Source organism: Cupressus sempervirens, chromosome 7 (assembly GCF_028749045.1).
Source record: "Cupressus sempervirens isolate cs-2001-9-10 chromosome 7, ASM2874904v1, whole genome shotgun sequence".
In the NCBI taxonomy this organism is placed as follows: domain Eukaryota; kingdom Viridiplantae; phylum Streptophyta; class Pinopsida; order Cupressales; family Cupressaceae; genus Cupressus; species Cupressus sempervirens.
In genome coordinates, this window is record NC_143124.1 from 214,490,491 (window position 1) to 214,505,989 (window position 15,499).

The following is a 15,499-nucleotide window of genomic DNA, read 5'->3' on the forward strand; positions in this document are numbered from 1 at the left end:
AACCACTGTCATTAGTGTTATTGCAAGTGTATTTCAAGAATGCCAAAACAAGAAATTTAGCATGTCACAACTCCTAAAAAGGCATAGTTAATCTTTCAACTATCTAAAAATGTCTAAAATTTCATGATTCAACTTGAAACAATCCACCAAAGAAAGTTCTTGGAGCCAAATGCAATAACATGGTAAAGTGTTGCTGCTACAAACCAAGAAAAGAGGGTTTCAACACTTGGAGATGTGTGTTGTTCACATAAACCACATAAAAATCCTAAATAAAATTAGGGATATGAATAACCTTTTCAAAGTTAGAGATGATTCCATTACTTTTAGACCTCCACCATATACCAAACACCCAAAACACAAAAAGGCTAAAAACCAAAGCTAGAAGGGGGTTTTGAACCCAATTTTGTAAAATCTTGCATAACTTTCTTTCTAGAGCACACCATCACCTCCAATTGCACCAATATTTTTATAGGAGCATTCCCTACCACTTATTATACTTGGTTTCATGTTTTCAATCACCCAGCATGTGATATGTTGTTAGTTATAGCCATATTTCCACTAGCCAAGACACTTTTCTTGCCTAGGGCATCACCATAAAAATGGTTGCCTTCATTTTCTTGAGTTGTACTTTTGGAAAAATAATATGCAATGAGCAACCTCCCATTTCCCACATTTTCAAGCCATTTCTATGGTGGAAATAGGAGGAGAACTCCAATAAACCAAAATGCTACAATTTTTTTACAAGAAACTAGTATAAAACAAGAAATTAATGTATAGAACTACATTAAAATAACTACTCCAAGAAAAATATCCACATTCTCAATCCAAAACAATACCAAAAACTTCCATTTGCATAGTAGCTCCTATGCATTTCAATGCCCAACCCGTACACTGTATGAGCCAAACACTTCCAACCCCTGAAACTAATCAAGAATGGACTTATATAGGTGTTTCCAACTTTTTTTGGTCATTCTCAAACCTCTAACTAACTCTTTGCACTCATTTTCAACTTTGCAAGATAAAGTTCCAAAAGCTACAAAATTCAATTTTGCAATTTTGAGTAATTTTTGCTATAACTTTAAATTCTTAAGTATACAAGTTCACCAAACTTGTTAGGGGTCCTATTAGGTTGATTTAGACATTCCAAGATGGTTTTTTACACTTGGTCAACTTTTCTACCACTTTGGTCAACCTAACCCCTATTGAGCAACTTATAGGCATAACAACAACTTAGGAGCAAAAACTCACTTAGCAACTAAGTTAACCTTACACAAGGACCTAATAGGTCTTATTTAAGCACTAGTGATGTGGCTAGCATCACTACAAGCCAAAATGACAAGAAAGAAGAACTAGGTACAAACTAGCCTACTTAGGTGCTCTTGCACTAGGGTGGTCACGAACAATCGACGCACTGATGATTCGATGCCAAGATTAGTGGTTTTAAGGTTACACTATGATGCCCCTATGAACTGAGGCACACAGCAAGTTTTGGCATTGAGCAAGATCATTGTGTCAAATCTAAATAGAAAGTGATCTCTTGAAATGAGATAGGTTAGTTTAGGCCTTGGCATAACCATCTTGTAGCATTCAATATTTCATCGATAGCCCTCAAAAACTCCAACTTGCAACCCTTGGAAGATCAACCTTGAGATGCACTTAGAGCACCTTGAAGACTCTTTGATATGAGGTGGCCATGAATGATCGAGGCTCTCCATGGCTAGAACAAAGGTTTCACTAGATTCATCCACCCATCTGGAGCTAATGGAACTGACGATTCAATGCCAAGATCAGTAGTTTCAAAGTTGCGTTGTGATGCACCTATAAACTACGACACACTATGAGTTCTGGTATCGAGTGAGATCACCATCCCAAATCCAAATGGAATTTGATCACTTGAAAATGAGATAGGTTATTTTATGCCTCGGCATGACCATCATGTAACATTTGACATTTCATCAATAGCCCTCATGAGCTTCGAGTTATGACCCTCAGAAGATTGACCTCAACATGCACTTAGAGCACCTTGGAGACTCTTCGGTATGGGGTGGCCATGAATGATAGAGGCTCTCTATAGCCAAAAAAAGGGTGTCATGAGGGTTCACCCACCCATCTAGAGCTAAATGCACTGACGATTTGATGCCAAGATCAATGGTTTGAAAGTTACATTGTGATGCACTTATTAAATGAGGCACACTATGAGTTTTGGTATCAAGCAAGATTATTGTGTCGAATCCAAATAGAATGTGATCTCTAAAAAATGAGATAGGTTATTTTAGGCCTTGACATGACTTTCATGTAGCATTAAATGTTTCATTGATATCCCTCACAAGCTCTGAGTTACAACCCTTAGAAGATTGATCTCGACACACACTTAAAGCAGCTTGGAGACTTCGATACAAGGTGCCCATGAATGATGGAGGCTCTCTATGGCTAGAACAAGGATGTCACTAGGGTTCACCCACTCATCCAGAGCTAATGGCACTAATGATTCGATGCCAAGATTAGTGGTTTCAAAGTTACATTGTCATGCACCTATAGACAAAGGCACATTGAGAGTTTTGGCATCAAGCGAGATCATTGTGCTGAATCCAAATAGAATGTGATCTTGCAAAAATGAGATAAGTCATTTTAGGCCTCGGCATGACCATCCTATACATTCAATTTTTTATCAATATCTCTCATGAGCTCTGAGTTACAACCCTCAAAAGATCAACCTTGACACACACTTAGAGCACCTTGGAGACTCTTCGGTATGGGGTAGCCACAAATTATGGAAGCTCTCTATAGTCAAAAAAAGGGTGTCACTAGGGTTCATCCACCAATCCAAAGCTAATGGCACTAACTATTTGATGCCAAGGTTAGTAGTTTTAAAGTTATGTTGTGATGCACCTATGAACTAAGGCACACTGTGAGTTTTGGCATTGAGCGAGATTGTTGTGCTAAATCCAAATGGAATGTGATCTCTCAAAAATGAGACAACTTATTTTAGGCCTCAGCATTATTATCATGTAGCATTCAACATTTCATCAATATCCCTCATGAGCTCCAAGTTACGATGCTCAAAAGATCAACCTCGATATGCACTTTGAGCACCTTGGAGACTCTTCGATATGGGGTGGCCACGAATGATGGAGGCTCTTTGTAGCTAGAAAAAAAGTGTCACTAGAGTTCACCTTCCCATCTAGAGCTAATGGAACTGATGATTCAATTCCAAGATTAGCAGTTTCAAAGTTACACTATGATGCACCTATGAATTGAGGCACACTACAAGTTTTAGCATTGAGCAAGATCATTGTGTTGAATCCAAATGAAATGTGATCTCTCAAAAATTAGATATGTTATTTTAGGCCTTAGCATGATCATCCTATAGCATTTGACATTTCATCAATAGCCCTATGAGCTTTCAGTATGACTCTCTGAAGATCGACTTCAACATGCACTTAGAGCATCTTGGAGACTCTTCGATATGGGGTGGCTGTGAAGAATGGAGGTTCTCCATGGCTAGAAAAAGGATGTCACTAGGGTTCACCCACCCATCTAGAGCTAATGGCACTAAATGTTTAATGCCAAGATCAATGGTTTCAAAGTTACACTGTGATGCACCTATGAAGTGAGGCACACTGCGAGTTTTGGCATCAAGTGAGATTTTGGTGTTGAATCCAAATGGAATGTGATCTCTCAAAAATGAGATAGATTATTTTAGGCATCAACATATTTTCCTATAGCATTCAACATTTCATTGATAGCCCTCACAAGCTCTGAGTTACGACCCTCGAAAGATCAACCTTGACACGCACTTAGAGCACCTTGGAGACTCTTCGATACAGGGTGGTTGTGAATGATGGAGGCTCTTTGTAGCTAGAACAAGTGTGTCACTAGGGTTAGTTTTAAGTAAAAACATTATTTTTTACCTCTCTCAAGTTTTTGGCATTGGGCACAGTGCAAGTTTGGTGTTACTATTTATTAAAATCATCATTTTTTAGGTTCTTCCACCTAAATTGCATTAAGTAAAATCATCTTTGTTTCTTACATTAAATCAACAAGTTTACATTTACAATATCTCAAGTGTTTCATCATTATTACATCAATACACAACTACAAAAAATCGTAGCATCAAAAATAATAGTGTCAAAAATAGAATAGATTTGTCTTCATTCTGCTCCTTATTTAGTTTTGTATCTTCATGCATGGCTGCTCTTCATGATGTACCTACATTCCAATATCATAAAAATTAATAGTAACTTATTATATTAAACAAGATAATCATCGGTTCACCAAATCATTATGAACAAAATAACATAAGAATTAAATATAACTAGTCGAGTGTTCCAGTAGGGTCCTCTCTCTATTTTAGGATCTCCAATAGGACTTCATGATCAGCATTAGTAATAGTAAAAAGTTATTTTACTTTTTGTCTTCCTTGATGCTTCAAAAACTTTACATTTGTTGCTATAATAAGATGTGAATATATGAGAATTATTTTTTGCTTCTGATAGTCTTTAAATGTAAGAATTTTGTTCCTTCTAAGCATGTATGTCTACAGCCATGTTCCAACAACAACCACTAAACTAGTAGGATAACTAAATCCATCATCATCTATGATCAGTTGCGCAAGCTTTTTTTTACTTCTTACAAAATGTGCTAACCAATAATCTAATTTCTCATCATTCCCCTATGGTGCAACCAATGCAAAGACATGTCCTAGCTAAAGAAGATTTGATAGATGGTTATGTTCAAGTGAACTTTCTATGTCATCATTTCTAATAGAGGATATGATAGACAATGGAGTAAGACAATGTGGAGCTCATGTTTCCACCCACTCACTAGCTTGCAATTACCCCAATCACAATGAAAAATAGGACAAAAGTAAACTAGTTTTGGTGTCCAAATGGTCCATTTACTAGAATCATAGCTCCAGAATGAATGTATTTTTTGATGAGACTCTCACTGTAGCACAATATGATCTATCACCTATGGATCCTTCCTCAACCAACTAAAAGAACCTGTGTACTACTAAATCAAGAGTCCCCCTTGTGATAATGTTGAACAGCACCAATCAACAATGCTACGAGCATCAAGAAGCTTTTCTCCTAAAATATTCAATTGCTCCTTAACTAGAGCTCTCTTCACACATGCCCCTACTCCATCATGTTCCCCTTTCCCATGGTCAGACTCAAAAAAACTCTAAATATGAGGCACCCCCTCTCTATGTGCATCTTACACAACCAATAAAACATGCAATCATTCTTAAATTGACCTATGCAATTATATGACCAAATGATATGTCTATCCATAGAAATTGCATGCTCCTGTAAGAAATTAAAATAATTCTCAAAATAATATTGCACAAAATCATTAGGGTGAAATCTATCATCACTCATATAAAGTGGTACTCTCTAATAATATTTTGGGCATGTCTATATTTTATGTGGACAAAAATAGAAATCTAAATGGTGTTGTAATATTGAGATTATGTCTCATTTTGAGGTTACAATGTGCAGTACTCAGCAAATTCAACAACTAATATAATAGTGCCAATGGGAAAAGTTTCCTTACACATTCTAAATTGTTGATCTGACCACGAAGACCTATGACTATGTCTTGCATACTTGTAGAAAAGATTTGTCTTGAAATCTAAAATAAAACTAGCCACACTGATTTCTTTTGCAACCAATTCACATCTAGAGCCCTCACCCCCACTCTTCAATGTGTATTTCACCATTTCATATATCATGTTTCTTACTTTTATCTTCCCAAGATTTTTTTCACACCCCTCATGCAAACATGTGTCAAACTTGGATAAGCCACCACATTCTAAACACTACTCTTTTAAGCAAGCATTTCTATAAAAGAAACAACCATCAACTCTACGACATAAAAATTGATCTAGCAAGTCTCTTGATGATTTTGGAAGACCACTAGCACCACAATTCTCCAACATTTCTTTACTATGAAAAGTAGAATGGATGGATCGTAATAGTTCATGATGCATAGAAAACTCAACATGATATTTGCAACAACATGTAGTTTGAATTTTAACTAGCAAACAATAAAATTGCTTCAAAGATTCAAAATCTCTTTGTGATATATGCAATCTTGGATGACTCTCTCTAAATTGTTTGAACAAAATAGTTTTACTTACCTCAAAATAATTTTTAGGATGTGGCATGTGGTCTCTGATGTCAATTCTCAACTTCAACACATCTTTAGCATTGGGTGATGCTCTTGAGCTAGAGTGTCAAAATTGTGTAATTTATTCCTTCACATTACTGGATAGCTTCTTATCAAAATGTGGAAGTCTCCCACCAAAAGATCATGTTTCATTTTGAAGAGGATCATCAATTCTCTCTCATCTACTAAGTTCTCTTCTCAAAGTAGTACAATTTCGGTTCAAGTCAATACAAGTTTGTCTCATATATCTACCCTTTTCTCAAATGATGACTTACCAAAGAGGTTGTAATAACCCTGAGCAATTCTCTTATCCTTCTCTCTACTATTTTTCCTAATGCAATTGAGAGTGCCAAAAAGATTCTTCACAATAATGGCATCTCTTTCCATTTTTTTATTGACACAAATTTTCAATTTGGAAAGCATAGGTCTCATCATTTGCATCTTTAATAAGTGCATAAAAACTTGGCATTGCTCCACCACTGTCTTGTTGTCGAAAAACATCTTATATAGTCTTGAAGCCTATAACTAAATGGTTCTTTCAAATTTTTTCCCTTCCAAATTGGTAATAATCATTTCATCAATTTTAATTATCTATTTTGGTGTTCTAGAATCTGCATGTCAATTATAATTAGGAGATATGTAACGTTCATGTGCATTGTCATTTTCGACATGGTTAATCATGCAATTTACATTATCAACTAGTAAAATTTCATTCTCCAAATTTGTATTCTCTAAATTTTCAATCCTGGCATTATCGTTATCAATTGGTACATTTTCATTCCTCAACTACACATATTCATTATCTAACTCTATGATTTCACCTTCAATCAATACATCGTCAACTTGACTCACATTTAACATACCTTATCTCTTCTTTCGATGATTTACCTTGTCCCTTTCCCTATATGTTGCAATGTCTTCATTTGATACCTTCCTTATGTGTTTAGCCTTTCGATGACTACTATTTCCCATTTAGAAAACAATATTGAACACCTAATCATACATTATAGAACCTTTTTTTCTCATATGGGCTCAAAAAAATTAGTTTTCTCGAAATTCGTGAAAATGGCCTACAAAAAACATGATTGTTGGGTTTGTTGTGACAAAGAATATGTTGGAAAAAGTATGCTAGTATTTTGGGTACCATATCCCATATCACATATCTGATCCTAAATCGGATACCCGATATGATATCAGGTACACAAAATGGATGCCCAAATTCTGGCGGGAAGTCAAAATTTGGAAACTATGGGCAATGTGAACAAATTTGGTTATTATATATGATTAATATATATGATTGTTATTATATATGATTATTATATTATACTATTATGATTTTTACTATTATTATTAAATATAATATAGTAATATATTTTTTTATTATTATATGACCTATAAATACAATATATTAATATATATATATGATTATTATAATATATTATTATGATTTTTACTACTATTATTAAATATAATATATAGTAATATATTTTTATTGTTATTATTATTATGACCTATAAATATTATATATATATATATATATATATATATATATATGATTATTATATTATATTGTTATGATTTGTACTATTATTATTAAATATAATATAGTAATATTTATTATTATTGTTATTATTATTATGACCTATAAATATAATATATTAATATATATGATTATTATATTATATTACTATGATTTTTACTATTATTATTAAATATAATACAGTAATATATATTATTATTGTTATTATTATTATTCTTATTATATCTTATAAATATAATATATTGATATTGTTGGAATTTACAAGTGGGAAGAATACTTTTGAGAGGGGGAGGAGGCGGGGGAGGGGGGGGTGTTAGGGGGTGAATCAAAAGTACCAAACTTTAAGCTATAAAACTTTAACTGAAATCAATTCGTGCATGAAACATATCTAAATAACATGAAAGTAAAGGCATGCATGAAAATAGACACCACAATATTTGATCACCTAGAAACCCTTCAAAATGAGAAGGTAAAACTAGGGTGGGGATGACACCCACAACTTATCACTATAGCATTATGTAACTTGTTAAGGTTGCAAAGTTTGACCATCATCAATGGTCTGTCCTATGAAAGGCCTGCCCTGTTAAAGGCTCCAACATCCTGTTAAAAGTGACCTATCTAAAAGATTTACAAACATTCACTTGGAATGTCACCCTATTAAAGGATTTACAAAATGGTTGTTAAACCAACCTATATTCAGAGGATTTTCATTCTCATAATACAATGGCTAGAAGGTATAGTAGAATGTGTTGACCTGATAACTTACAATTGTCAATTGCTAATTTTAGATCCTTATTATGTCTAGTATGATATGATCCTTCTTGATCGGATATGGTTTTGTTCGAAGTGTTGATACTATGTTCTGATAACTAATTCTACAATGTTGTTATTCTCCTAAGTCTTTTCATCCCTTGGAACTTCTTATGGCTCCCAAATTATCCATAACTTGTTGTAGTTGTAGTTTAGCTAGATCATAAGTATGATCCTTCTTAACAATTTTGTATCCCACATCTAATACATTACAAGGTACACTATTGTGTCTACTTGACTGGTAGAATTTATGAGATATGACCCTAACAAAAAATTCTACAAGAGGATCTTTGATGGTGTCAATAGTCATCCCTCTCTTGTTCCATTTTGCCCCAATGTTCTTCTCTATGGCTTCTTTAGAATCACTCCTTAGGGTTTTTGGTCATTCTAGGGTTGGGTACCTTGTTACTTGATGTATAATTCTCTTAGATAGTTTAATGGATCCATCTCTAACCATAGGTGTCTATCATGGATTCTACTTAACACAATTCTAATCCATTCATTCTTGAATATAGTGGGCAAATCTAGGGCATGAGTTAAGCCCTTCCTTTCAACAATTTGAAACTCTTCTTTCAATACCCCATTGTCACATAGTTTATTGTATTCTTACCTAATCTCCATATCACCAATACCTCCAATTTTGCATTTATAACATCTCCTAACATCTTGTACCATCACAACTTTAGGTGGGATCACAGATAAAGCTCCAGCAAGGTCATTCTTATAAGAAACTTCAAGGATTGGTCTAAAGTCTGGTTGTTTTACTTTATTACTAACCAATTAAACCTCAAATGACTCCTTGTCTTAGGGTTTTCTAGAGCTAGATGCCATTTCTTCAAACTACGATTTCAAGATGTAAAAATTGCTTAACTGCATAGCTCGGCACTAGTGTAAATACCTTGAATCAACGAAATGATGTTGAATCTTGGTTGGAATCTTAGCAAAAGGATTCAATCTCTGCTTGGAAATCATTTTTGTACTCTTCTTACTCTTACACTGTGTTTTTGATGATGAAAAATGATTGAAAACATGACCTTATACCATTCATTTCATAGCATTTGATGCTTAGTGCATATACAACTATCCACTCGGCTCTTTATGCAATTATATTTCATTCGGCTTCCATTGATTTTCAAACACTTAGCATACACTAGAGTTTCACTTACTCAGCTTCAACTAGCACATATTTACTCAGTAGCAACTAATCACTCAGCTTCCACTAGTTCTGTCAACAACTTGGCATACACTAGGATTTTGTTTAGCTTCTGAAGGCAACTATCCTTGGCAACAATGTGAAAATTTTGAAGATTTCACTTTGCGTCTTTATTCATGTTGATCTATCCTTTGTAGTACTAATTTAGTCTTGGAATTGATGTATGATAAAACATTTAACTATTAGTCCCACATACCTTCTTACTTAGTTGGATGAAGTGTGATCACTTGACTTTTTAGATGAAGTGATCCCTCCATTAGATATGTTGCTTCCTTCTTTTCTTTTCCAAAATCTATTCATTTCTCCTTTGATGTGTTCAATAACAACTTTTCCTTTTCCTTTGTTGAACTCTGAGTTGGGTGCCTTTGATATTGTTGGGCAATACTTGCTGATGTGTCCAGTCTTTAGATAGTTAAAATAAGTAGTTTGACTCAGCCACCTACTGTAATTGCCACTAAAGTGTATTCTTATGTAGTTCTAAGGAATATGTCCATATTCTTGATAGTAATGATAGCTCTACCTAGTGTTGTAGTCCCAATTGTAGTGATGTCCTTGACTATTTGACTTTGTTGGTTGGTTTGGTGTCCACATAGGCTTTGATCTGCATTAAAAAACTCTATGTCCATATTTCTTGCAATTTTAGTAGTGACCTTCAAATCTTGGTGTCCTGATGATTCTAGTCCTATAGTCATATACATGATGTCCTTGCTTGTTGCACTTGTGATAGTGACCCATGTTTTTAGGTTTGTCATGTTGATTGACATTCTTGCTCCTACATACATTAGAGGTATATCCCTTTATACCACAAAAATGACAAGTGGGTTTTGTGTTCTTACCTTTGTCACTTATTTCTTTTGATGTCTTTGATTACTATCCGTTTTCAATGTTGGTGTATCCTAGTCATGAAGTGTCATTACTAGATCTTGGTGATTTTAGTAGTTTTTCAAAGTACTTGATGGCTTCATTAGGTTTGTTGAAGCTTTGTACAATTTTTTTTTCTCTTCTCAATTCATTTTTTAGTTGTTCATTTTGAATCTTTAGTGTGGAGATCTCAATATCCTTGACATTCAGTTCATGATGGGCATTCATCATTTGGCTTAAGGTGTCTAGCTACATGTTGGAAATTCTTGCAAGCTCAATTGACTTTTCCTCTAGTTTGTTGGCAAGGTTTCTCTTATCATCTTCCATCATAGATTTATCTTCAATAGCTCTCTTCTTCTATTCAATCACTTCACAAAGCATCATGGCTTATGATTCTTGTTCAATCTTGAGAGTTCTGACCTCTTCTACTTGAGTTCTACTCTTCTCCATCAGGTCTGAGATTTTTGCATCAAACTCCTTAGAATATCCATTGGAAAACACTTTTGAGGTGTCAATCTCCTTGTACTATGTATCATTTTTAGTTATGATAATTTCTCTTCTTCTCTTTAGGGATTTCCTCAATTCTTTGCTAGCTTCTTCTAGAGAATGTAGAATGAGATGTATCTCAATCTCTTGTTTCTCTATAATCTTCCCAAGCTTGTAGACCTCCATTTCTAGATCTTTTCTTCAAGTTCAAAGGCTTCTCCTTGTAAGAACTTGGCTCTAATACCAATTGTTGGAATTTACAAGTGGGAAGAATACTTTTGAGAGGGGGGATGAATTAGAAGTACCAAACTTTAAGCTATAAAACTTTTAACTTAAAGAAATACATGCATGAAACATAACTAAATAACATGAAAATAAAGGCATGCATGAAAATAGACAACACAATATTTGATCACCTAGAAACCCTTGAAAATGAGAAGGTAAAACTAGGGTGGAGATGACACCCACAACTTATCATTGCAGGAATATATAACCTGTTAAGGTTACAAAGTTTGACCATCATCAATGATCTGCCCTATGAAAGGCCTGCCCTATTAAAGGCTCCAAAGCCCTGCTTAAAGTGATCTATCTAAAAGATTTATAAATATTCACTTGGAATGTCACCTTGTTAAAGGATTTACAAAATGGTTGTTAAACCAACCTATATTCATAGGATTTTCATTCTCCTAATACAATGGCTCGAAGGTATAGTAGAATTTGTTGACCTAATAACTTACAATCCTCAATTGCTAATTTCATATCCTTATTCTTCCAATCTGATATGATCCTTCTTGATCTAATATGGTTCTATTTGAAGTGTTGATACTCTATTTTGATAACCGATTCTACAATGTTGTCCTTCTCATAAGTCATTTCACCCCTTTCACTTCCTTCAAACTTTGATAGCATTCTTCTCATGCATTCTCGTACCTTACATTACACACTTGAATTATGGTGTTTTGACCTCCTTAAAAAGGTTTTTTTGACTTAGGGTTAGGTATGAATCTATGATTGAGATTCATCCATCTTTCCCAGTCAAATCTTTCCATTTTTCTAATTGGTTGTATGTTGATTTCATAGAAAATCTAAAAGATTTGATCTTATTTTTAAATCCTTCGATATTCATCATATGTCAATTTAAAAATGGTTTACATCTTAGTTTGTGATGACACAAACTCTTATGCTAATTTTGTGCTACTCGGCACTTACTAATTACTGATGCTAGACACATATAGGAATTATGTCTTGCTCAGCACCTATAGTGACTTTGTCTTGCTCGAAACCTAAAGTTCACTTAGCACATATACTAACTCGGATTCTATTAGTCACTCAATAGTTGAAACTTGCTCAGCACTATCTATCTGCTCAGCATCTATTATAACTCAGCACTTGATAAATTTTTGGCTTAACACATACTATAACTAGACATCTTTATTATACTCAGCATTATCTAAGAAAAATTGTTAAGTGTGTTGACACTCAAATGTCAAAACCAATCTAAGACCAACAAATATATATATATATATATATATATATATATATATATATATATATATATATATATATATATATATATATATATATATATATATATATATATATATATATATATATATATATATATATATATATATATATATATATATATATATATATGATTATTATATTATATTATTATAATTTTTACTATAATTATTAAATATATTATAGTAATATATATATATATATATATATATAGTTTTATTATTATTATGACCTATAAATATAATATATTAATATATATAGGGACCCAGTTAGTTGGTTCAAATGTGTCAAAAGGGTTCATAGGTTAACCTATCACCCCTTTCAACACATTGCATGATAATGTCCTAGGACCCTTAGAGACCCATTTAGTTGTTTTGAATGTGTCAAAAGGGGTCATAAGTTAAACTATGACCACTTTCAATGCATTTCATGACAACATATGTCCCTAGGGACCTATTTGGCTGGTTCAAATGTGTTGAAATGGGGTATAGGTTAACCTATCCCTTTTGACGCATTTGAACCAACCAAATAGGTCCCTAAGGACACATGTTGTCATGAAATGTGTCGAGAGGGGTCATAAGTTGACCTATGACCCCTCTCAATGCATTTCATGACAACATATGTCCCTAGGGGCCCTAAGACCCCTAGGGACCCATTTGGTTGGTTTGAATGAGTCGAGAGGGGTCATATGATAACCTATGACCCCTTTTCATGCATTTCATGACAACATATGTCCATAGGAGCCCTAGGACTGCTAGGGATGTCTAAAGGGGTCATAGGTTTGATGCATTTCATGACAACATATGTCCCTAGGGGCCCTAGGACACCTAGGGACCTATTTAAGTGGTTCAAATACATCGAAAGAAGTCATAGGTTAACCTCTAACCACTTTCGATACATTTCATGACAACATATGTCCCTAGGGGCCCTAAGACCCCTAGGGACTCATCCGGTTGGTTTGAATGCATTGAAAGGGGTTGTACAATAACCTATGACCCCTCTCAACACATTTCATGACAACATATGTCCCTAGGGACCCTAGGACCCCTATGGATGTTGAAAGTGGTCATAGGTTAGCCTATGACCCCTTTGGACACATTTCATGACAACATATGTCCCTACGGGCCCTAAGACCCCTAGGGACCCATTTGTCTGGTTTGAATGCATCAAAAGGGGTCATAGGTTAACTTATGACCCCTTTCGACACATTTCATGAAAACATATATCCCTCTGGGCCCTAAGACCCCTAATGACCCATTTGATTGTTTTGAACATGTTGAAAGGGGTCATAGGTTAACCTATGACCCTTTTCGACACATTTCATTACAACATATGTCCTTAGGGGCCCTAGAAACCCTAAAAACCATTTGGTTGATTCAAATTTGTCAAAAGAGGACCCCTTTCAATGCATTTCATGACAACATATGTCCCTAGGGGACCTAGGACCCCTAGGGACCCATTTTGTTGGTTTGAATGTGTCAAAAGGGGTCATAGGATAACCTATGACCCCTTTTGATGCATTTCATGAAAACATATGTCCCTAGGGGCCCTAGGACCCTTAGAGACCCATATGGTTGGTTCAAATGTGTCAAAAAAGATCATAGGTCAACCTATGACCCCTTTCAATGCATTTCATGACAACATATCCCTAAGGGCCCTAGGACCCCTAGGACCCCTAGGGACCTATATGGTTGGTTCGAATGTGTCAAAAGGGGTCATAGGATAACCTATGACCCATTTCAACACATTTTATAGTAACATATGTCCCTATGGGCCCTAGCACCCCGAAGGACCCATTTGGTTGGTCTTAATATGTCAAGAGGGGTCATAGGATAACTTATGACCTTTTTTGACACATTTCATGACAACATATGTCCCTACTTTGGTTGGTTCAAATGTGTTGAAAGGGATCATAGATTAACCTATGATCACTTTTGACCCATTTCATAACAACATATGTCCCTGGGAGCCTTAAGATGCCTAGGGACCCATTTCATTGGTTTGAATGCACCAAAAGGAGTCATAGGAGAACCTATGACCCCTTTTGATGCATTTCATGACAACATATTTCAACCCATTTGGTTGGTTCGAATGTGTCAAAAGGGGTCATAAGTTAACCTATGATCCCTTTTGACACATTTCATGACAACATATCTTGCTAGGGGCCCTAGAACTCCTAGGACGCATTTGGTTCATTTGAATGCATTGAAAGGGCTCATAGGTTAACCTATGACCCCTTTCAATGCATTTCATGATAAAATATGTCTCTAGGGGGCCATAGGATGCCTAGGGACCTATTTTGTTCTTTAAAATGCATTGAAAGGGGCCATAGGTTAACCTATGACCCCTTTCGACACATTTCATTACAACATACATCCCTAGGGACCCTAGGAACCCTAGGGACCCTTTTGGTTGGTTTGAATGCATCAAAAGGGGTCATAGGATAACTTATGACCCCTTTCTACTCATTTCATGACAACATATGTCCCTAGGGGCCCTAGGACCCTGAGGGACTCATTTGGTTGGTTCAAATGTGTCGAAAGGGGTCATAGGTTAACCTATGACATCTTTCAATGTATTTCATGACATCATATGGCTATAGGGGCCCTAAGATCCTTGTGGATTCATTTGGTTGATTTGAATCTGTCAAAAGGGTTCATAGGTTAAACTATGATTCCTTTCAATGCATTTCATGATAACATATGTCCCTTCGGGCCCTAGGACCCCTAGGGACCTATTTAGTTGTTTTGAATGCATCAAAAGGGGTTATAAGATAGCATATGACCCCTTTTGATGAATTTCATGACAACATATGTCCTTGAGGACTCTAGGTCCCCTAGGGAACCATTTGGTTGGTTTGAATGCATCAAAAGGGGTAATAAGATAACATATGA